This window comes from Camellia sinensis, chromosome 2 (genome assembly GCF_055761805.1).
Source record: "Camellia sinensis isolate YWXY chromosome 2, ASM5576180v1, whole genome shotgun sequence".
Classification (NCBI taxonomy): domain Eukaryota; kingdom Viridiplantae; phylum Streptophyta; class Magnoliopsida; order Ericales; family Theaceae; genus Camellia; species Camellia sinensis.
The window spans coordinates 33,104,813-33,130,385 of NC_138962.1; the positions used below are offsets into that span (position 1 = coordinate 33,104,813).

The window sequence follows — 25,573 nt, forward strand, 5'->3', positions numbered from 1 at the left end:
CAGGATCGAAGACTTGAATAGTCTTCCTATATTATCATTATTTTGCCACGCGTCGAATTGTAATTGGCTTGTACAAAATATGTAGCCAACAATAACCATGAATCATTGTATCAATTACTTATAGTCAAATAGTCATTGAACACATTCGGCTGTCCTGTATCCTTCTCTTTCTTTCATTTTTCAAAACTCTTCACTTTGCTTCTCACCTCCTAGGCCCTAACACTGTGAATTCTACTTTGACAAAGGCAAGAATGGGTGACCTTCAAGTCTTCTTCTTTCCCATGATGTCTCAAGGCCACATGATCCCAACTCTTGACATCGCCAAACTCTTCGCCGCTCGCAACGGAGTAAAATCAACCATAATCACCACTTCTCTCAATGCCTATGTGTAGACACCCCATTTTTGACCGACCTTAAGACTCAGACGTCACCAATTGAGCACTTGGTGATGTTGCATAATGTGCTTGTTCAGAAGCTTCAGAGTTGCGGCCGTGAGCCCTGCCTCCGGATTTCCGAACCCTCTTCTGTGCCTTGTCTCGGTTTGCGAACCAGACTCGGTTTTCTCTGTTTCTTTTCCTGAGGGAAGGGAGAGGTCCCGTAGACCATCTCTCAATGTCCGTAGGCTACATTTGGTGGCCGGAGGCCATTTTGCCCATTTCGGAGTCCGGTTCCCGGTTTTCGGAGCCGTCAGGCCGTGTGCCTCGGTTCGGGACCGCTTAACCATCTCCTATTGCTTTGATTTTTTGCATACATCTTATTTCATCCATTTTGAGGGACACTGGGGGCTGAGAAACCTACTTCGAGGACGAATACCATTTTCGGTGCTTAACGGCCCATTTCCGGGACCCTGAACTGCGTGTTTTGGCTCCGGAACATTCGTTTTGCAACGGTTTTCGCTCATTTTTGGCAGGTACCTCTGTTTTATCACAGGGAAGGTCACTGAAGGGTGGGAGGCCAGCAATTGTTGCAGCAACCAGTTATTTCTCTTCCGGAGCCTCCCGGCGCCCGTTTTTCGCACTTCCGGGCTAATGTTGAATACCTTAGAGCTAGTGTTGCCAACTTTCAACCACATATCTGTGATCTACACATCTGGGAGGCCACTAAAAGTTGGTGGCCGGCCATTAAGGTCACCTAACCCTTTTGACCCCTTTCTTCCGGGCTAATGTTGAACCCCTTGGACCTTTTTTCTTGAACTTTGAACCACATATCTGTGATGTACACACCTGAGAGGCCCCTAAAAGTTCATGGCCGGCCAGTAAGTCAACTTGACCCTTTTGACCCCCTCTTTCCGAGCCATTGTTGAACCCCTTGGGCCCACTTTTTTGGAATTTCAATTACATGGTTGTGTTGTACACACATAGGGCTACCTCCCCAATATCTGGCCGGCCAGAAAAGCTCCTTGACCCTTTTGACCCCTAGCCGGCCGGCTAGGGGGTGTGGCCGGCCGGCCACCTCCTGTAAAAGTATGAGGCCGGCCGTATTCTCCTCACTGTACCCTTTCCAGCTGTTGGGCAATATCCCCTAGATATTTTCTGTATCCGGGGGATATTTTGTGGGGGAGTTTTCCTCTCCATTTCCCCCACCTTTTACACCCCCTTTTGGCCCTTTTAACCAGCTGATGGCCTCCTCTACAAGGGTTAGAAAAACTTTTCTTCAAAACTCCATAGCCACCTCCATCTTCTTCTTCTTCAATTCTTCAAAAAACCCTAAGTCCATAACCTTCATTCCTTCTACACCACCAAGCTCTACCACCACCATCTCATTTCCAGCAGCAAGGAGGGATTCTTGAAGGCTAAAGAAGTTGCAAATCCATCCAAGAAGCAACAAAAATTCGAATCTTCAAGGGTAAGTTACACTTTTACCCTTTTGACCCTTTTTCTTGATCCACTTCTAAGCTTCACTTCCTTTTTGTTTCAAGCTCCGGCCCTAACTGAAAAGGGCCATCTTTTGAGCTCATCTTCACTTCTCATTAAGGGCTCAACCCTGTTTGAGCCCTCCATGATACACTTGCTTCATTGACCATCTTGTATGTCATAGTTTTGCATGCTATTTTTGACCCATGAGCAATTTATTTTCGAGCATGTGGTAAACTGATTTAGGGCTTATTTTGAGCCCCTCTTCAACATTGGAGAAGGGCTCAACATTGTTTGGTGTCTCCATGTATCACTTGTAGTTCAATCCCCTATTTGGCCCCATTTTTGCATAAGTTGATAGCCCTCTTGGTTTCTGTTTTTGGACCTTGGTCCGAACTGAAAGTGGCCTTATTTTGGCCTATACTTCACGTTTCATTCACACTTTTTTTCTGTTTGGTGATTATTTTATATACTTCATGTTATAGCACCTTTTGGGCCTTGCTTTGCATCCCATTTTTAGCATATTTGTATACTGATTTTGAGGCTGCCATATACTGTAAATGTTCATATTTTTGGTCCATTTTCATTGTTGTAGAAGGAAATTTTTCAGTTTGGGTTTAGCTTATACCACTTGCTTCATTACCCCTATCTTGGCCCCTATTCTTGTATGCTATTTTTGCCATACCTATATTTGCTGTTTGGCCATGTTTATAACTGGAAAAGTGCTTATTTTGGGGCTGTCTAGCTTCTGTCTTTGCATTGCATGTCCATGTTGTGCATGTTTAGCATGGCTATAGGCCATTTCGGGTGCCTAATGTTGCATTTCGGGATAATTTCATGCATCTGGTATCATTTCGCTACATTTCGGGACTGTTTTTCCCCATATTTTGTTGCTGAAATTCTGTTAGTATGCTTGCATATCATTTTTGCCATTTTCCATGTCATTTTAGCATCGCCTCGATTTGTGTGCCCGTGTGCACGCATTTCGAGGCACTCCATTTTTATCCGACGGCATCCGATGTGAGTGTGGCTGAGGCTCACTCATGTTGGTATAAGCCCATTTGTCATTTCCATGTCATTTTAGCATCGCCTCGGTTTGCGTGCCCGTGTGCACGCATTTCGAGGCACTCCATTTTTATCCGACGGCATCCGATGTGAGTGTGGCTGAGGCTCACTCATGTTGGTATAAGCCGATTTGTCATTTCCATGTCATTTTAGCATCGCCTCGGTTTGCGTGCCCGTGTGCACGCATTTCGAGGCACTCCATTTTTATCCGACGGCATCCGATGTGAGTGTGGCTGAGGCTCACTCATGTTGGTATAAGCCCATTTGTCATTTCCATGTCATTTTAGCATCGCCTCGGTTTGCGTGCCCGTGTGAACGCATTTCGAGACACTCTATTTTTATCCGACGGCATCCGATGTGAGTGTGGCTGAGGCTCACTCATGTTGGTATAAGCCCATTTGTCATTTCCATGTCATTTTAGCATCGCCTCGGTTTGCGTGCCCGTGTGCACGCATTTCGAGGCACTCCATTTTTTATCCGACGATATCCGATGTGAGTGTGGCTGAGGCTCACTCATGTTGGTATAAGCCCATTTGTCATTTCACTGCATTTATTATCACCTCGGTTTGCGTGCCCGTGTGCAAGCACTTCGAGGCATCTCATTTTCACTGCATTTATTATCACCTCGGTTTGCGTGCCCGTGTGCACGCACTTCGAGGCATCTCATTTTCACTGCATTTATTATCGCCTCGGTTTGCGTGCCCGTGTGCACGCACTTCGAGGCATCTCATTTTCACTGCATTTATCATCGCCTCGATTTGCGTGCCTGTGTGCACGTACTTCGAGGCATCTCATTTTCACTGCATCTATCATCGCCTCGATTTGCGTGCCCGTGTGCACGTACTTCGAGGCATCTCATTTTCATTGCATTTGCCATCGCCTCGGTTTGCGTGCCCGTGTGCACGCACTTCGAGGCACCTCATTCGCATCGTTTCTGCCATCGCCTCAGTTTGCGTGTCCGTACGCACACACTTCGAGGCACCTCATCTTCATATCATTCTGCCATTTTCTCGGTTTGCGTGCCCGTGTGCACGCACTTCGAGGCATGTCATTCCATAGCATTGTGTATGTTAGGATTATATCTTAGTTGCATTTCATGCATATCATGCACATTGCATCATGTTCGGAATAGGAGTTAGCCCGGGCACGGGAAACGAGGTACATTTCGTACTCCGAGTGACGGAATGTGTCTCAATTCCCCAGTCACCGACACTCCGGATTATCCATGATGGAGTTAGGCTTTAGCTGTAGTTTCATGTGCATTCATCCTATATTGAGTTGTGCATTTCGATTCCTCGGCCATCATGCCTCGGTATGCGCAATTGGTGGCACGAGGATCGAGACATGCATATATCTGTGCAAATACATTGCTATGCCCCTTTCCTGCTCTCTGTTGCAGCAAAACGAAGAATCAGCAATTTTTCAGGGCTCAGCACACATTTCAAGAACAGGTGTAAACAGAGGCTAATTGGGGCATTCCGGTGGATTTCCGCGCAAGACAACCCGGACATGCATCATCCATCAGAAACAAGACAGCTCCCTGGCTTGCACGCCAGTTTTATTTGCTTTCATAATTAATTTGTCAATTAATTAGGATTTTGTAATATTTCGGACTGTAACATTCTTTTATTCGGGACTGTAATATTTGGACTGTACATTTATTCGGACCCTCCGAGTGAGGGCACAACTGTAATAAGTGTGGGTGAGTGTGATGTATGTCTTCCAATCCCACGTCTTTCTCCCTTTTATTTATCCGCTTTTGATGGCTAGATTAGGGCATTTTTAAATTAGCATACAGTATGACAGCATGTTTTGCATTCATTCATCTGTATTGCATGCACCGGGCTCGGCGCATCATACTAACTGCATTGTACTTTCAATTCCAAGTTGAATACATGTTAGTTGTAGCATTTCATATGCCATCTTAGAATAGCCGAGCCTACTATAGTTGCATTTTGCATGTGTTGCATTAGGCATTTCTGTACACTTAGGATCATGCATGATTTCTAATATAGTTTCTGTTTTTGGCTTGGAATACTCGGTAAGCTTTATGCTTTAGCATCCTTGCATGCGTGTGAATGAATGCCATGATAGCATGCTTACCATGAGGCTATGTGCTTATCTGATATATCTGCCTGAATGCCTGTGGGTGAAGGTTGAGTTATCTGAATTAGAATGAATCATCAAAATGTTTCAAACCTACCTGCGGGTAGCAAACCATTTTCAAAAACAAACATAAAATGTTTTGTTCCAATTCGGGCGACCCGGTCTATACTTATATGCTGTGAGCATCACATAGTAACCTAGGCTAATAACCGGAATAAGAACTCACAATGTTTTCAAAAATTGATATCATGGTTAGTAGAGGCCGGTCTATGACCGGGCGAGCGGGGGTGCTCACGAAGTGACCTTCCCCAATCGTACCCAAGTTCCCGAGCCGAGGCAACTTTGGTGATGACGGACACGTGGCCTTTTGGCACCGAGTCAGGGTTTCCTAAATTTCCCAAAATAAAATATTTAGGTGGCGACTCTGTATCTGGCAAAGCAGTCCATGTTTGGCACTTCTTTCAAAAATCAGTTTTCCTAAAACGATTTGCCGGATTTGGACTCTTTGGTTCAGATTTAGAACCGTGACTGCAAAAGTCGAGTCCGAGCTGTAGCGAGGTCCCCCGCGGGCTTGTTACACTATGTCTTCACAAAAGCCATAGAAGAAGCCAATCATTCTGGCATCAACATCAACCTCCGCACCATCAAATTCCCAACGGCTGAAGTTGGCCTACCGACAGATTGCGAGAGCTTTGACCTACTTACTTCCGACGACATGATTGTCAACTTCTTCAAGGCCATTGCCATGCTCCAAGACCAGCTCGAGCAGATCCTCCAAGAGTGCCGCCCTGACTGCCTTGTCGCCGACCTATTCTTCTCATGGACTACTGAATCTGTTGGCAAATTCAACATTCCGAGGATAGTTTTCCATGGGATTAGCTTTTTCGCGCTTTGCGCATCGGAGAACATGAGATTGTACAAACCTCAGAAGACCGTCTTGTCCGATGATGAACCCTTTGTCATTTCGAATCTTCCGCACCAAATCAAGTTGATGAGAATGCAACTTCCAGATCATGATCGACAAGAAGACATGACAAACTTCAGTAGGGTGGTCGAAAAATTGAATGAAGCGGAGTTGAGAAGCTATGGAGTTATTGTCAACAGCTTCTATGAGCTTGAACCAGACTATGTTGATCACTACAAGAACATTTTGGGAAGAAGGGCTTGGCATATTGGCCCGGTTTCTTTATGCAACAGGGAAACAAAAGACAAAGCACATAGAGGTAAAGAAGCATCTATTAACGAACACGAGTGCTTGAAATGGCTCAACTTGAAGAAGCCCAATTCTGTCATCTACATATGTTTTGGAAGCGTGGTTGACTTTCCTAGTTCTTAGTTGTATGAGATGGCAATAGGTCTTGAAGCATTCGGACAACAATTCATCTGGGTTGTAAGGAAATCAAAGAATGAAACAGATGAGAATGACGAGAAGTGGTTGCCGGAGGGGTTTAAGGAGAGGATAGGAGAGAGAGGACTAATCATAAGAGGTTGGGCACCCCAATTGTTGATTCTTGATAATGAATTCGTTGGTGGTTTTGTGAATCATTGTGGGTGGAATTCAATGTTGGAAAGAGTCAGTGCCGGTGTGCCAATGGTTACTTGGACAGTGTTTGCCGAGCAGTTCTATAATGAGAAGTTGGTGACTGAGATTTTGAGAATTGGGGTTGGGATTGGAGCTCTTAAATGGAAAAAGAAGATAGCAAGTGGTGGCATTGGAAGAGAGGCAATAGCAAAGGCTGTGAAGCAGGTTATGGTGGGGGAAGAGGCAGAGGAAATGAGAAGCCGAGCAAGGGAGCTTAAAGATTTTGCAAAGAAGGCTATTGCAGAAAGTGGATCGTCTTTCTCCGATCTAAATTCTCTAATTGAAGAATTGAGTTCATATCGTGGTTGAGGTGTTCACGTTGATCCCGATTACCATGGATGAATTTGTGCTTTGTATTGGTTGTTCTTGTACTAGAATTTTGTTCCGTATAAGTCCAATAAAAGGAAAAAAGTAATTTAATTTTTCCAATCATTACAAGAAAAAACACTTTTAGCGACCAACTTTTTGGTTGTAGAAAGCTCATATCTGGTCGTTAATAATTTTTAGCGACCAAAAAAAGCTGGTCGTCATTTAGTTACCAAAAGCTCGTCAGCGAAGGTTTTTGGCAACCAAAGCTGCAGTTGGTCGCTGAAAACTATCATTTGTGACCACATATTTTGGTCGCCGAAAGGATTTTAATTTGTAGAAAGTTGATTATTTTGAAACCAAAAAACTAGTCGCTGAAAGTTAACATTTGCAATCACCTATTTTGGTTTCTGAACATTATCATTTGCTACCACATATTTGGTCACTAAAAAAGTTTAAATTTGTTGAAAGATATCATTGAGGGACAACAATAAACTTGGTCGTGGAATAGCCGTATTTAGAGACGACAATATGTGGTCGCCTATGAAGCACGAATACTCTGAAATGGCCCTTGTACGTGTGTCGGATACGTACGGATATGAATACACGTCCGATACGAGGGGATACGTATTAGATACGGCAAAGAAGTATCCCATTTTTTTAATTTTTTTTTGAATTTCGGATACATTTGGGATACACAAGGATACTTTCGGGATACGATGGGGCGAAAAAATAATTTTACAAACTTATAATGGGGCCAAACTGTAAAATAACAAAAATTATTTAAAATAAAACAAAAAACTAAAATAAGCCCTAGCTCATGAGCACTGGAGCAACAAGAAGTCGAACAGGGCAAGAGTTGTCGTTGTTGTCGCTATCGTTTTCATCGCCATTCGCGAACAGTAGCAAGGAAGACGAGAAGGAAGAGGAGTCGATCAAGGTCAGTCCCTCTCTCTCATTCTCACTCTCACTCTCATTCTCTCTCTCTCTCTCTCTCACTTTTCTGTCTCTATCACTTGATCTCAGTTCCTCTCTCTCGCTCGATCTCACTCACTCTCTCCCTCTCGATCTTTCTCTCCCTCTCGCTCAATCTCACTCACTCTCTATCTCTCCGTCTCACTCAATCTCACCCTCTCTTGCTCTCGCTCGATCTCTCTCTCTCTCCCTCTTACTCACTCTCTGTCTCACTATCTCTCTCTCTCTCACTGTACTAAACTAACCCCTTTGAATTTCTTTTTTTTCTTTTTTTTTTTTTCCTTTTTTTTGCAGCTAAGCTAAGCTACTACTAGTACCCACTTTTTATTTTCTTAAAAGACAACAACTTCAAGGAGCCTTGTGAGGTATTTTTTTTATTTTTTATTTTTATCATTGAAAGGGTTAACTACATTAATGTTTTTTTTTAAAAAAAAATTTATTTAATTGTTGAAATTTTATTGAATTGTTGAGTTTTTGGAGTTGTTGAAATTGCTAAAAATAATATTTTTTACGATCGTATCCCCGTCATATCCGTATCCTAGTTTTTCAAATTTTGTTGTATCACCATATCCGTATCGTACCCGTATCCGTATTTCCTAGGTGGTCGCGGAAGTCCTAATTCCTGACCATTTATTTAGTCATTAAAAGTCTACGTTTTAGTGACTACATCCCTGGTCACTAATAGTTATCCTGAAAATCTTTTCAAAGACCTACTGTGACTAAAATTTTATTAGTCACAAAAAAGTTTTCAATTTCAAAAATTAGTTTTTTAAATTTGATGCTAATTTTTTTAATACCTATAATACATTCACAATTAATGCATAATTCATGTCCATCCAATCAATTTCAACATACCAATCCATCAACAATCCAATCTAAAAATAAAAAACCATCAACTACAAAGTCAAAATAGTAGTTAATCTATTTAATTACTATCACCTGTCAACATGAACACATTACACGTCCAAAATAATCATCCAGCCATTTAGTTTACAACAAATTCACCACATCAAAAACATATTTAATAAAAACCATCAAAGATTTCAAAAACCATTAATATCCAAGTGCGTGTCATATTTGTCCAATGCTAAATATATCAAAAATTCCATGTATAAGCACAACTTATAATTAATGCACCAGCAAACTCAAGTCCATAAACACGCATGACTACACTCTAGCTACCTACAATAAAAATAATGAAGAAAGCATTGTTAACAATAATATTTTTGCTTACATTTCTATTTTAATTTTATAAAAATCTATGGATCTAATTCCACTCCCAAAGCTAGCAATCACACAGCCTTACTGCTCAGTTCAAAAAGGCAAAAAAAAAAAAGCAAAATTCATCTAACTAGAGAATGCTTCATTGATGGTGGCAACTACCATCAAAGTTTTTCAGAAACAATTATTATTTTTCATGACAGGAAACATGTAGAAATATTCAAATGAATCACAAGCAACTCAAGAAGTTAGAAGACATTTTTACCCACAAAAAACACACTTGCACTGTTTCATAAAAACACAATTTTACCACCTTGAACAGCAGCTTCAATTCTACAGTTTCAATTGGATTTAGAGTCCCGACTGCACGTTGAAAACGATGATTTAAGCAAAGATATCAGGCTATAAAACATTATTGCTCGAAGGGCTGTAGTTGCATCCCTATTGCCAGCAGTTTAAAGCCTCAAAAGTTTAGGATAGAGCATAAAACATACTGTTTAGACATACACAAATGTATGCTCCTTCTCAAGTCTCATATTGTAGTGCCTCTACTTGCTCACACATGCATTTATTTCAAATCATATCCCTAGGGCAATTGATGTCAATTTGAGTTGCAATCAAATTAAACTCATAAGTATACGAATTGTGTGCATAGATGGTGCATATTACGCGATCAATCCCACAAGAGTTAACTTAAAGGAGCCAAATTGCAGAATTCTAAACTAATTCAACAAAGATGGATTGGTTTTATAAATGAAGGAAATTAAAGGATCATAAAAAAAGATGAAGGAAATTGTGTTGAGGATATCATAATAGTAAGGCATAGAGCCCACCTCTAATCATCATAATACTAGGCATTTAACACAAGCTCACATAATATGCAACTCAATGTATTTTACAGATTTCCAGCACATCTATGTTCTTGATTAGACACAAAAGATGTTTCTCTTTCTCAGAGTCAGTAGAAAATGCCCTGTCTATGATCAAACACAAGCATTTATTGGTTTCCAAAAATTGTCCAAACCTATTCTATGTTCAAGCATACAGATTTGAGAAGGTAGACACATTCATTATTCATGAAGAAAAACACTCAGAAGTATAATAGAAATACTCTTAGGGCTTCCTTATAGCCCTGGCAAAGAGATTCAGACCCTATGAAAATAATGGAGAGTGGAGATCAGCTTGATCTTCCTTAGCCCTACCATCTATATTTTACTGGGTATTCTTTGTGTTTTTTCTTTTCCCTATATTTTGCTGAGATCAGTTTGACTTTTTTCCCTCTCTCAACAAGTGAAATTGGTTGCTCTAAAGCTTGAGCTGAAATGGAACAAGGAGGTATTTGGAAATATGCATAATCAATGGTTGAAGGCTGAGGAGGAGGTACATGCTATTGATGTAGTGGCTGAATCTAGATCACTAACTGAAGTTATGAAACCAAACAAATCAATATTAGACCATTCTATCAATGGAAACCAACACGACATTCATAGATCAACCGTCAAAATCAGATCTATGAGTTGAGAAATTGAAGCAAATCCTAGAAGTATTCACAAACCGTCAAAATCAATAGTACTATTTTAAAAACACTAATATATGTAATAAAATTTAAATTACTTGCTCATTAAAAAAATCAGCAGGAAAGAGTAAACAGAAATGAGAGAGAGAAAGACACAAGAAGATACAAGTAGAAAGAGAAAATAGATAGATGACAATAATAAAGAAGGAAAAAAATCAAACAAGAAATAGTAGAGAAAACAGAAATGAGAGAGAGAGAGAGAGCAAGTTCTATGGATAAAACCTGAATTTTATTCATCTTTTGAATGCTAATTTTATCTTACTTTTTGTTTTCAAAAGTTTTGAAAAATAGAAACAAAAGTACCCTAATGTCATTTGTAAAGCCATGGAAGGAAAAAATCAACTAAATTGAATTTGTCAAAAAAAATTACCACTGTAGGAGTAGAATTTAAGAACCAAAAGGAGAAAATTGTTAGCTGCAAAACAAATTTTGTATTGCCGGCTGAAAATAGGCTAAAGAGAGGAAGGGTCAAGATATGAAATAAAGATTGACAATAATAACAAAACAGTTTACAAACCCAACCATAATGAAAATCAATTTGAGTGCTGTATAGGGTTCGCCCCTCTAAGGCGATTATGTCTTAACATATGTTTGGAAAATAGTTGCTCCACTATACAACTTGAATAAGTATTGAACTAAGGAAATGAAGGTGCCACCAAATCAAAAGTTACAGTTTGGAGCACCCCCCTTAGGCCCTTACATCCTGAAGGAATGGTTACAAATACACAGGCACTTGGATAAATTGATAATTTAGCATTTAACTATATTGGAAAAAACAACTAAAATTTCAGTATACCAAGCATAATTTTTTTTGTTTTTAAAATGAATATAGTTGTCATTTGTAAGTCATTAAAGTCGATAATCGATCTGAACAATTGTCATGACTGCATTAAACATTTAGAACTTAATCTAGAAAATGCAAGCAAACAAATTGCTAAACTTCACTTAAGTAAACAAGCCAAAACCTTGAGACTTTTCTCATCAGCCATTACATAACATAAAATGAACCTGGACCACCAAGCATAAAATTCCTCTATGGCAAGACTCTAGTATATTACTCTCCTTATATGTTCAAGAGTAACAGGACATATGGGGAAACAGTTAACAAAATCTTTGGTTTTTTTAAAAAGAATATATATGAGAGGTAAAATAGAGCAGTTTTTAAACAATCCTAAGTTGAAGAGCAAACATGCTAGAGAACTTAGGAGAAAAAGAGTTTTTCCTACTAAAGGATGTCCAAACAACCTTCATCCCAAAAGGTTTCCCTCCTTCCCTATACTGCAACTACTAAAATAACAAATTGAAATGCAACAGAAGAGTTATCTAAAATAAAATTTGTTTGTTAAGTCATAAGAACATAGAATTTCCATCATACATGAATAGAAGGAAATTTATCTCAATGACAAGTTCGCAATAGAGGCAATTCTTTGAACTGGCCTCTGCTCCTGATTTTTGCATGATGTTAAAAGAAAAGGGATTGAACCTATGCAATGTTTGGTTCATTGAAATGAGATGGAATGGAATGCTCCTTCCATTAGTAATGATGCCTATGAATGGTTTATGTAGACTAAGGGTGTGAATAGCTTGTCTTTTACAGAATTTAACAGATTGAAAAAAAGGTTATGGGAAATATGCATTGATAAGGGGTAAACTGACTATGTTTTCAAAGTGACAGGTAATTGAATGCCCATAACTTGTCTTGCTATGCTGGAGAGCAGTATTTTGTGTGTGGGTATGTGTGTATGTTAAATTAAAGGCCAAAAGGTAAGGGAAAGAGTTAAGAGTACATTATGGCTTGGTAAGGTCATGTTTTAGGATGGATGGAATAAGGATTTTTTAAGTTCGTGGATTTTAACTCAAGAACACTAATTGTGCCTGTTATATGGTTTGGGTCGCTAAGATTATTTCTTCGATGCAGGGATTGGGCTAATTAAAGTAGGATTTATGGATTTAAAAAGTTGGTTTTTAATTTTTCAAAAAAAAAAAAAGTTGGTTTTAAGTTTTGTTTACAAGTTCGACAAGTGAAAAACTAAAGGATGAGTTTTTCCCCTCTCATTACAATTTACATCCAAGAGGTACTAGACATTCTAGTGCCAAAGTCTGTCTATTTTGGTTCAATTAGCTTTTCCAATTCAATTGTATAATCACAATTCTTATATTAAAAGATGGGAATATTTGTTTAAGAGTCCGTTTAGATGGATTCTAGAAATATTTATGTCATGGATCATTAGAAATTGACTTGTTCCATGTTGTTTTCATTGCATACATAATGAAATGTGTTAGCATTTAGCAGTATGTTGGATTGAATTGAATCACGTGTCACCCCACAAGAGGAATGTTCATGGCTGTAGTCTTGACTTGGACACACTTTTGTCTATGTGGTGTTGTTTATCAAAAACAGAAAAGCAAAATATGTACTTGGTACAATCCCTTCCTTTTTCTAATTGCTTAAAATTTTACATTAATAGTCTTGAATTTTACGATGACACAAGGTATTACAAACGTGCATTCTGCGAATTTTTCTTGACAAATGATGCAAAAGTTGGTGAGCAGTCAACTGTTGCCATTGAGGTCATGTGTCAGACTACCATCACTTTGGATGGTTGCTGTTTCTAGCACTTCGTACCCATGAATTCAGCAATTTTAAGGACCTTGTGACTTGCACTAATGGTTTGGTTGCTATCTTGGTCTGTCACAATCCTTCCTATATTATTCAACTCTAGTAGTTATCAATTCTATTATGGTTGTTTTGGTATTCAATAAGCATAATATATTTTTAATGTAAAAAATAGAAAGATTGTTATGATAACAAGAGGAAATCATCAAATGCATGAATGAATTGTTGCATAGACTTTTATTTTATCATGTTAGTCATTTCCTTTTCTTTTCATGAGACTAAGTTGTAATGAAAAAGAGCTTATGCTTTGCTAATGAATGAAATCTTTGACAGGCTATCTTAATTATTCACATTCCTGTTCATGTAAGAAATTTCAATCTTCATGATTCTCCACGGTTTGGTAAACATCTTCTTCAATCCTTGGATCATTCCCCTCCCCATTCTCTCTCTCTCTCTCTCTCTCTCTCATGGGAGTTATCTCAAGTTAATCTACTGATTCATTTACAATTATGAAAGGTAGCAAAGGTGTAGACCTGTTTGCATCACTTTGCAACATTTATGAGACTTTAGAAGATGAGTTGAGTAAATGAATGGAGAAGGCCAATGATTTAATAGAAGATATTTTGAAGAAAAATCGACGTTCTGCATCAGAATGCAGAAGTGAAAATCTGGAGAATATTTACATAGGTTAAGTTGAAAGTTCTTTCACTCTCTCTCTCTCTCTCTCTCTCTCTATATATATATATATATATTTTTTTTTTTTATATACGGATATGTTTTACTAGTTAAATCAATCATACTTCTAGTTCATCTAGGAAGCATAGATAGGGGTACGAGATACGGATACGGAGATACGACAAAACCTAAAAAAATAGGATACTGATACGGCGAGGATACGTTTGTGAAAAATATATTTTTTAAAATTATTAATAGTGAGTTATACATAAGCTAAAGAACGTTGAGAAACCACACTGTAATTTTATAATGCATAATACTAACATTTAAGAATTTGGTATTAATTTAAGCTAGTAGCTTGTTTACTTTTTAAATTTTTAATAGTTCTTGCAAATATTTCATTTCAATATCAAGTTTAATATATTTATATTACAATAATAGAATAATTCACAACTTGTCCCTATACTTTTTCCATTGATACTAGTGAAAAATATTATATTTAAATTTACTTGCTTATTTATTTATTGATATTTAATTTTATCATTATTATATTCTCTTGTTAATTCTTACTTTCTATGTAGTTATAAGGGACATGCATGAAATAATTAGGATACATCAATTTGATAAATTCTATTATTCAACTCACTATGCTCTTTTTCTCGAAGAACTTAACAAAGTAATAGAAAAATATTCTTATATTTATACTTGCAATTATATTATATTATATTACTATGCAAGAAATATTACAATTCTAATTTCATAAAACAAGTAAACATGACTTGGAGTATCCAATACTTCAAAATTAAGAATCCGATACTCCAAAATTAATGAAAAAATAATTAAGAAGTATCTGATACTTTTAATAAGTATCCGATACGTATCCGTGAATATCTAAGGAGTATCGGTATCCGATACGGATACGATACGGATACGTCACCCTATTTGAAGTACCTGTGCTTCATAGTAGTTCATGTTTCCTTAGTGAAAATTTGTATTTCCTAATGCAAATGGATTGATTTATTTTGAAGATCTATTGGAGGACACATCACTTTCCTTCAGTTTAAATATTCTAGAAAAGGATTATGTTGATTCAACTCGTAACAAGGGTGAACTAGATGAGAGGGGTTGGTTCATTGGAGTGACATAGAATGGAATGCTCATTCCATTATGTAGCCTAACTAAAAATAAATTGTAAAACTCAATACTTTTCTTACATTTTAACTTAATTTTCGCAACAAACAAACAAAGGGATTGTAATGCCTACTTACAAAACAATGATTTTTAGAGCAGTTCCCATTAATTCATGACTAAATAATAATTTAATAAATAAACAAACAAACAAAACAATTGACTATCCCCTATTGTAAACCCTGAGAAAAATTAAAAAAATCTCACAGAAGAAACATACAACATCAAATTCAACCCTTTAACTCCTCTAATCAATATATAGATAGATCCAATTTTCAGAATTTAAAACATACATACACAAAAAAATAAACATACATATACGATTCAATTACATACATGTATACATCGTATGTGTGCGCATGTGAACATCTAAGTCTACATCTACACAAATTGTAAATTATAAAAGGGGAACCCAACCAAAAAAATATAGAAAGACAAGCAATGGCACTCGCATGAAGTCACAAGATCAAACTACAAATTTATATATATATGCATGAACAGAGAGAGAGAGAGAGAGAGAGAGAGAGACCTGCTAAGCAGAAGTGGTGAAGCCGAAGATGAAGAGACAGCAAAACAGGGGATGAAGTAAATGGAGATGGTGGCGATGGTTTCATTATTGTTTGGGAGTGCAGAGACTGAGGAGATACAACCAAGCAACCAATCTGACTATTATGAGGAGTCAAAAGAGAGCAATGATGAAAACCTCAATTGATTCAGGAAACAATCGTTTTTTATTTAGGAAACATTCAAAAATATGTAGTTTTGCTACAAAATATGTCATTTTCGTTTCTATGACCACAGTTTACTAGTCACCAAAGATTTTGACATCCCGCTTTTTTTTTTTGGCTCTCCCGCCATTACTTTCGGCTACCACATTTTATATTTGGTCGCAAAAAGTACCTATTAGCCACCAAAAAGTCGTTGGTCGCTAAATACAGATCATCCGCGACCAAAAAAAATGTTGGTCGTAGAAAGTAAACTATTTGCGACCAACTTAAAAAAGGTGGTCACCAAAAGTGTTTTTCCTTGTAGTGAATGGAGAGTCAATTTGCAACCATTTGAAAATGTCTGCCATTCATGCAAAAGCTTCGCATAAAATTGGAGAGTAATTCTACAAACACTTAAAACTGAACTGATAGCTAATGTGGCAGTGACACATCAACAAAAGCCAGACTACCAGTTAAAAAAAAAACTAAAACCAAAGCAGCATCGTCTTCCTCTCTCGCTTGTCTCTTACATTGGTTTGGCTAGTCGGCAACAAGTACCAAAAACTAAACCAGAAGCCTTGGTTCCCTCATGTCTCTCCCCGATTACTCCCTCCCTTGTCTCTATCCAACCTATCTTTCCAAAACAAAAGTTGAAAAGGCACCAATGAATGGAAAACACACCATGAGGACGAGAAGGTGTTGAGAATTTGGGACAAGGCTATTTTGATTTAACAATTTTTGGGATTGCTTAACCCTTAACTTAATTGAAAAATTTTTTGGGTCTAAAATTTCCACTGTTTGGTATTTCAGATTTTGATTTGAGATTTCAGAAGTTCTTGGCCTCAAAATTCCCACTTGCTTCTGTTTGTTTGTTATTGCGTTGCGCATGATTTGTATGTTTTGGATGTGCTTGTGATAGTTTTGAAAATGCACTGTTAAGTGTTTGTGAAAATGTTTGATAGTAATAAGTTCATTTTCAGAGCCATTCAACTCCTATGTTCTTGTCTACAGAGACATTTAAAAGCCAGCAAAAGAATAAAATAAAACATAGAACTCCAAAAACTCAAACAATTTGTTGCACCCAGTAGTTAAATTGATATAAAAATTATGGGCAAGAAAAAGCATAATAGAAAATAATCTGTTAATTCAAACTAGAACAGTATCAATAATCCAGACACATTGACACATTTCATCGAACAGCTAATGGACATGAATATAACATGAATTTTCAACAAACGCAATCAAACTGTACAGGTTCTAAGCTTACCGCAACATTGTATTGGAAATGGTGAAGCTAAACCACGATATCGACCCAGATAGTGTTTGACAGCAAGAGATGATGGGGACCCTTCACGGTGGAGAGACGAGGTTTGCGAGGGCTAGAATCGAAAATGGTGAAGCCACAGTTCCGATGATAATGGCGGGGGCGGGGATTTTTATTTCAACAATGATTCACACCTCTTCCACAAAAAAAACAAAAACAAAAAAGTATATTGAGAATATTCTTAGTAAAAAATAAAAAAAAAACAAGGCATAGCTAGTGGCTCGCCCACTGCCACACTATTAGTGGGGAATTGGGGGACGTACTGTCGCAACATTATGCTGTGATAGACACGCAGTCGTTTTGATGTAAGTAATGGATGACAAAAACAACTTCATAAGGGTCTGTTATTAGTTTTTCTTTTTGTAATATTTTTGATATTTTTATGCATCTTATTTTTACTCAAAAAAATAAATAAAATAATATTTTAAGTAAATTAACAAATATATTTATTGAGATTTATTTAAAATATATTTGTATGGTTCTAGAAATTATAAATATCCAATTGATAAAAAAACATATTTAACAAAATTAGCAAAAAAAAAGTGAAATTCTCAATTACTTTTTTATATAATAATAAAATTATGAAAATTGTTAATTAAAATATATTTATGAAATTAATAAAACTATCCAGTGCAAATCACACTGATAATCTCTATATTTTACCTCTTGTATCATTTCTATATTTTACCTCTTGTATCATTTTGGGCCCTGCTTTTTATTGACCCTTAATTTTAGATTATGCGTCAATTTGATCCAATTGATAATATCATTAATATTTTTTAAGAAATAAATTAGTTGAGATTAACTTACTGAGTTGGGTAAATTTATGATTGCTCTTAAAAACATAGCTCATAACACTTATGTACATATTTTTCATAAAAGAAAAATGCTAAGAGTTGTAACTAATTGGATCAAATCGAGACAAAGTCATAAATTCAAGGTTAAAATCATGGGAAAATCGGTCTAGGGTCCCTCTCTCACTTTTCGTAATGGAAGAGGTCCACAAAATTATTTTTTGATGTCTAAGGTCCTAAACATATATCAGACAAATTTCAGTCAAACCCACCGCCATTCTTACCCACAACCAGAGAAACCCAGAGCTTTCTAGAGAGAGAAAATGAAGATGATCAGAACAACACTCCTTTCTCTTCTGAAACCATACGCCGTCGCCGTGAATACAAGAAGTTGCGAATCTTGATGAATCGCAGCATGGTGAGAAGTCTTCCACAATTAGAGCTTCGAGAAAAGACAAACTGTCCAGGATGCACTATCTATAAGTGGACCAGGGCTCAAACTGACGAAGATGGAGTCGAAAGAGGTGCGAACCAGAAGCTCCAGCCACCGTTGAACCGGAAGCTCCAGCTGTTGAGCCTGTGAAAGTAGAGTCCGTGGAGATGAACCAGAAGCTATAGCCATTTCGCTCCCCCTATGGTGACCCTGTTTCAGCAGCACCACCCCTTTCCTCCTTTCTTTCTTTTACTCTTTTTCTTCTTCTAGATCTAAAAGAAACCACACCCAGTTTTGCTATTAGAGAAAAAGTAATCAAATTAATCTTCTTGAATCCATACAAGCAATATTGCTTTTCAATTCTAGCCACCACCAGCAAATTCCAATAGAATATTTCATTTTCTCTTTCTAACTTCTCTCTCAATTAAACCCACTTCTTTGTGTATTTAACTTTCATTATTCAAACATATTTTTCAGAAGGTAAATATCATTTATGGAATCGAATAAAATAAACATCATTTATGCTATAAAATGTATAGAACAAATGAATTTATTGTATATAATTTGAGTATCACTACAACACCAACAAAGATCAATATTTGGAGAACTATTTCCTCACCTGAACTTGGACAAACCAAGTAAAGAAACCCACCTATTATTGTTTTGTTTTATATATTGCTTATTTGTGTATTTGTTTGTTTTAATTTATAAATATATATATATATATATATATATATATATAGAGAGAGAGAGAGAGAGAGAGAGAGAGAAAGAGATGGATTGAAGCTAAAGGGATAAGTGCAGATCCGCCTCTTTCTCTGTTTTTTTTTTGTTTGGACTGAATTTTTTTTTATTTGAACTGAATTTTCTCTGGGTTAAAGAGAATTTCTCTGGAAATGTTTCTTTGGGAATTTCATTGATTTTGAGAGATTTTCTCTGGCTTAAAGTGATCCAGAGAAATTCCTAAAGATATTTTTCTTTTATCTCCCATGCTGAAGTGAGTAGATTTCTTCATAATTTTGTGTATTTTGTAGAATCAATTGTTAATGTCTCCCCGGTTAAACATATTCTTTTGCTTTCGAATGTCTACTACTTGCTGTTTCAGTTATTTGCAGTGTATGTTACTGAAAATTGTTTGATGATAATGAAAATGATTGCATTCTTTTTCAAGTTTGATAGGCGTTCTTTTAGTATTTCCTTGACTATCTCTGCAAAAATTAGGACACTAGCAAATAAGAATAAGAAATTATCAAGACAAACCAGATAATTTCTTTGGATCAACCCAATTGAATTTCTCTGGGTTGAAGTGTCCAGAGAAATTTCAAAGACCAAAAACAGAATTTCTCTGGGTTGTTGTTGTTGTTGTTTTTTTTGGTGATGCAGAAAATTTCTCTGGTTTTAAATCCAGAGAAATTCTCTGGTGATGGGATTTTCTCTGTGAATATGTATCCAAGTCACCACAAAATCGATTGGTTCTATAGTGGATAGAATTTTGAAATTTTTTATGTGATTTGTTCAGAGAAATTTGAAATTTTCTCTATGATGTCCAGAGAAATTTTATGGATAGAATTTTCTCTGGAAATTTGATTTGGAATCTGATAAAAAGCTTCATAGTTTTAATATAGGGAAGCATTCCTACTTAAAGACTTGTGCCACAGTTGGGGCATTTGGGTCTCCGGAGTCGAGTGGCAGTGGAGATGGTAACAATAGTAGCAACAATGGTGGAGGATCAAACCCAGATTTTTCCAGAATTTCTTTGGTTCTGGTAAGTTGCCATTGTTATCCCATTCTAATGTTACTTACATATTACAATGTGGAATTTTTCCAGTTGAATTCAGTTGAACAATGTTGCTTACCTAATGAATCACAATGATTTGGATGTGAATGAGAAGAAAAGTAGAGAAACTCATCCAGAGAAATTTGGTCCAGAGAAATTTCTTTGGGCCAGAATTTCTCTGACCAATTTTCTCTGCACTGAAATTTCTCTGGACCAAATTTCTCTGGGCCAGAATTTCTCTGACCAATTTTCTCTGCACTGAAATTTCTCTGGACTAAATTTCTCTGGACCAATTTTCTCTGGACTGAAATTTCTCTGGACCGAAATTTCTCTGGATCAAGGTTGAGGGACCTTAGACATTATGAAAATATTGTTGAGGGACCTTAGACATTATAAAAATATTTGATGTCCTTTATGCTATAAAATCATAATACCAGGGACCTTAAAAAAAAACCCCTAAAATCAAACTAATTGAAATTATAGAAACTAAAATAATACCATGACCAAATTATAGAAAATACCGTCATAATTTGCCAACTATCAATTGATGTTTATGTCACATAATTTATTTACTTTTTAAAAATACTTTATAACATAAAAATTGATAAATTATACATATCGTGGTTGTGGAAATTATACGTCTCGGCCCTTCAATTTCTTAGACGTATAAAAATGACATTTTATATTAATAAATTATTAAATCAATTAATAGTGTTAATAATTTTATAAATATATTTCAAATAATAATTTTCATGATATTATTGTTATATAAGAAAATAATTAAAAATTTCGCTTTAAATATATATATATATATATATATATATATAATATAGAATGATAAAATTGATTTACGCTGGAATATCCCAAAATTATCAGTTAAAGAAATTTATAAAACTATATTTTTACAAAATACATTCAAAGTTAATATTCATGTTAAAATATTATAACAAGTTTATGCTTTAAAAAAACATCGTAAAACTTGTCAGTTATTTGATGCTAATACTATTAAACGTCATTTACAAACTGGTCATAATTTTATTCATTTAGGATTAATTCAAGTTGGAATAAAACCATTAACTCCACAAGGTAAAAACACTTCTGTGTTATTATGCTTAAGAGATACTCGTTTTCTTGATTATAATAATAGTTTAATAGGTATGATGGAAATTGGTCTCCATAAAGGACCCGTTCATTTTAATTGTTTTCTTGATTTTACACTTAGTTTTCGTGATCCACATATATTAGATGCTTTAACATTAAATATTCAATTATATGGTTCATTTACCAATATGAAAGAAAAAGTACATAATATTGTTTTAATCTATCGTGTTCATTATAAATGTATTAAAACCAATTTAAATGTTCAAGTCTTACATAAAAGTCCTAAGGATAAAACTTTACTGATTCAAAGTAGTAGTAATGATACACATATTAATATTCCTCAAATGATTGAATGGAAAAATATTACTCTCCCTGAACAATGGATTACTGTTAATAAAAATTACAAACATGACCAACAACAATTTACCTGTCAAGATATTCAAGATATTCAACAATTTATTGATGGATCTGTTAAAATTAAATTTAATCGATCTCAATCTTCTCGTCATAGTACTTCTAGTGTACCTACTGATGTTGAAACTGAAGTTGAAATATTTAATACACCTTTATTTCGAAAAAATAGTCAACTTCTTTTTGGCCAAACTTCCCATAGTAAAATGAAAGGTATCGATAATTCTACAACCTCCCAAATTAGTAAACCTGTGTATTCTACTCACACACATCTCCACGAAGAAGATACTGAGTCTCAAAACTCTCCAATTCAAACTGATTTTGAAGTTACACCTCCAATCAATCCTCAATTAATGATAATTAGTAAACCCTTTGCTTCTGATCTTGACAAACTTCTTATTGAATTTAGGTCTATAGAAAATCGGATTAAACGACACGCTTATCATGATAAATATAATTCTAGTCAACAATCTCAAATAACTCGAAAATGGTATGATTTTATGATTGAATATCGTCTAGAAATTCATTTCTTTGAATACTTTGAAAATTATTACAAAAAAATAAATACAATCACCAAACATAAATGGAAAACTTCTCTTAATACATTTGTTAGCTCTAGTCATCCTCCTTTGGCTAATATAATTATTGAACATCAAGGATCTCCAGTCCCCACCTCTCCTTTTAAGTTACCTGGCACTGACCCTGAAATTAAAAAAGTTATTGAACAAAATAATTATACTAATCAATGTCTACAAACCATTGGCAAACAATTAGATAAAATAGAAACTAATTTAGATGACTATTCAGCCGATACTACCTCTACTAAACAATCCTTAGATCAACCTTTACTTAATCTACCTAGTAATCGTTCTAAAAGACATAGTTTAGTTACCCAAGATCATTCCACTGTTAAAGCTATAGAACAACTTATAAGTAAGTTAAACATTTCTAAATCTGCTTCTCCATCTACTATAAAAGAAAAAGGTCTTACTGTATTAAATCAATAACCCACTTTAGATACTGTTTCTAATCAAATTGAAACTGATTCCACTGATAATGAAATAAATCAATTAGCCTAACAATTTCACTCATCTACTCTTAATAAAATCCATTATCCCAAAGTTAATTCTCAAACTACAAAAAATTGGTATTCACGCCCTACTCCACCTAATCTCCAATATGAAGAAACTAATCTTAATAATCAATTTTCTGTATCTGCTACCAAATTATACGAATGGAATATTGATAGTCTTAGTGAAGATCAAATCCTTTAAAAATTAAATCATTTATCTATGGTCTCCAACAGTCATCTTAGTAATTACCCTGATTATTCTCAACCTGAAATTGTTTCTTTAATCACTTCTGGTTTTACTGGTATGCTCAAATCTTGGTGGGAAAAATAACTTACTGAAGATCAAAGAGAATCTATTATACATGCTAATCAAAAAGACGAAAATGATTTACCTATTTTTAATGAAACTATTGGTTATTATCACCCTGATGGTATTAATACCCTAATCTATACTATAGTCAGACATTTCATAGGAACTCCTACAGATATATATTCTCGCATGCATGTTCGACTTAGTAACATTACTTGCCCAACATTAAGTGATTTTAGATGGTATAAAGATGTCTTTACCTCTAGAGTTATGTTAAGGGAAGGCTGTACTAAATCTTTTTGGAAATAAAAATTTATTAATGGCTTACCTAGTCTTTTTGCTCATAAAATTAGAGATGTCTTTAGTCAATCCACAGGCGTGATTGAATATGATAATTTAACTTATGGTGATATAATTAGTACTATTCAAAAAGAATGATTAAAAATGTGTATTGATCTTAAACTTAGTCAAAAAGCTACTAAAGATAAACATAAGGCTAAATATAAATTAGAAAATCTCTGTGAACAATATGGTCTACCTCCCGTAGCACCCTCTCGTTGTAAATCACATAAATACTCTAACCATAAACATAAATCATCATATAAATATTCTAATAAATACAAAAATAATTATTCACCTTCTAAATCAAATGATAAATTCTATACTAAACCTAAAAAGAAATATTATAAAAAATCACACCCAAAATCTAAATCCAATAAAGATATTGCTTGTTATAACTGTGGTAAAAAAAGTCATTATTCTAATAAATGTAAAGAAAAACAAAAATTAAAAGATAGAGTTAGTCAACTCCAAATTGATAATGAATCAAAAAATCAATTATATGAAATCTTTCAATTGAATCAATCTGTTAGTAATTCTTCTTCTAATAATCCTAATACTTCATCTGATTACCATTCACCTAGTGAAAATTCTGATAATAATATTGAGTTAGGATGTAATGATATTTGTTGCAAACCAATTAAACAAATTACTGTCCTTACTAAACAAAATCAAGAAGAATATGCTCTTATTGAATTAATTAGTCGATTAGAAGATCCAAAATTAAAACAAAAATATACTGATAAACTTACACTACAACATTTTCTTAGTTTAGTGACATTTGAAAGTGCCACAAAACTATTGGTTTAATGGCATTTTTTAGTCTTGTGGCATTTTGAACAAGTGCCATTTGTATCCATGCCACGGTAGATACTTGCAAGTGCCACTACACCATCATGGCTAAAAATTTTCAACGACATTTTGATGTCATGGTAGATATTATTTGTGGCACTATCAAGCGCCATTAAAAAAAGAGTTAGTGATACTTATAAGTGTCATTACACCATCAAAACTAAAACCTTTCAGTGACACTTTAATGTCATGGTAGGCACTATTCATGACGCTATCAAGTGCTATTCGTGACGATAATTTGTTGTAGAACAATTTGATTCGCTCTTGCGAAGACTCGAACTTCCAACCTCCCGCACCACAAACCTTATACACTACACTCTTCCCACTATACCTCTATAGCACCACATGATTATATATGCAACATATATTATTTATATAGTACATACATCCATATTAATATAAAAGTATATGTATAAATATAATTATTTTATTGAACATAATTTATTTAAAATAAACTATTTACTAACAAAATAAAAAAAAGATCACTTTTGGTGACTAAAAATATTTTTTGGTCTTCAATTCTATACTTTTGGCTACTAATTGTTTTTTAGTTGCTAAAAAACTTAACTTTTGCTGACCAAAATCGGATTTGGTAGCCGAAGATGCACTTTCAGCTACCAAAATTTTGGTCACCAAAAAATTTAATTCCCGCCTTAGGATTTTTGTTCTCCCGCGCTAAAAATGACCACTTTTGGCGACTAAACTTATTTTTTAGTCGCCAATTGTAGACTTTCGATTACTAAATTTTTTTTAGTCACCAAAAAGCTTTACTTTTGGCTACTAAAATTTTTTTAGTCGGTAAAACCCATATAATTAGCAACCAAACTTATTTTTAGTTGCCAATTATAGACTTTTGGCTACTAAATTTTTTTAGTCACCAAAAAACTTTACTTTATTGAGTTTAATTTTTTCTTGTAGTGTATATTGATTTTTATTTATTTATTTTTAATCATTTACTGCATTTTAAAAATTTAGAAAATATATTGGCATTTTTTATTTTTTAAAAAATGCCATTATAAGCTTGGAAAGTTTTTGGCTTTGTGGCATTTCTCAAAATGCTATAAAATATTTGTTTGTGACACACTTTCACCTAAGTGCCATAAAAAGTAAGTTGCACCTACCTAGTGTCCTGACATTTTTTAAAAAATGCCATTGCTACTAAAGTTTAGTGGCATCTGTTGGTAAATGCCACAAACATAATTTTTTGTGTTATTATTTTATAAAATGCCATAAAATTGATGTGACATTTCTTTATTGAAATGTCACTAGAGCCTTATATGTTTGTGATT

General features: G+C 35.2%; 1 long non-coding RNA gene and 1 pseudogene across 2 annotated transcripts; one reads left to right on the forward strand and one right to left on the reverse strand.

The window, feature by feature from the left end:
* Window positions 1–251: 251 nt before the first annotated feature.
* LOC145807451 (scopoletin glucosyltransferase-like) lies at window positions 252–6,915 on the forward strand (annotated as a pseudogene).
* A 1,873-nt stretch (window positions 6,916–8,788) lies between these two features.
* Window positions 8,789–17,360, reverse strand: LOC114257688 (uncharacterized). 2 transcript variants are annotated; one of them, XR_014350568.1, is made up of 3 exons: window positions 17,139–17,360; window positions 15,694–15,830; window positions 8,789–9,069 (listed from the first exon to the last, which is right to left on the reverse strand). It is a non-coding gene; the product is annotated as an uncharacterized LOC114257688 (long non-coding RNA). The 2 variants fall into 2 exon arrangements; XR_003627705.2 differs by having other exon boundaries at window positions 8,998–9,471.
* Between the last annotated feature and the right edge of the window lie 8,213 nt (window positions 17,361–25,573).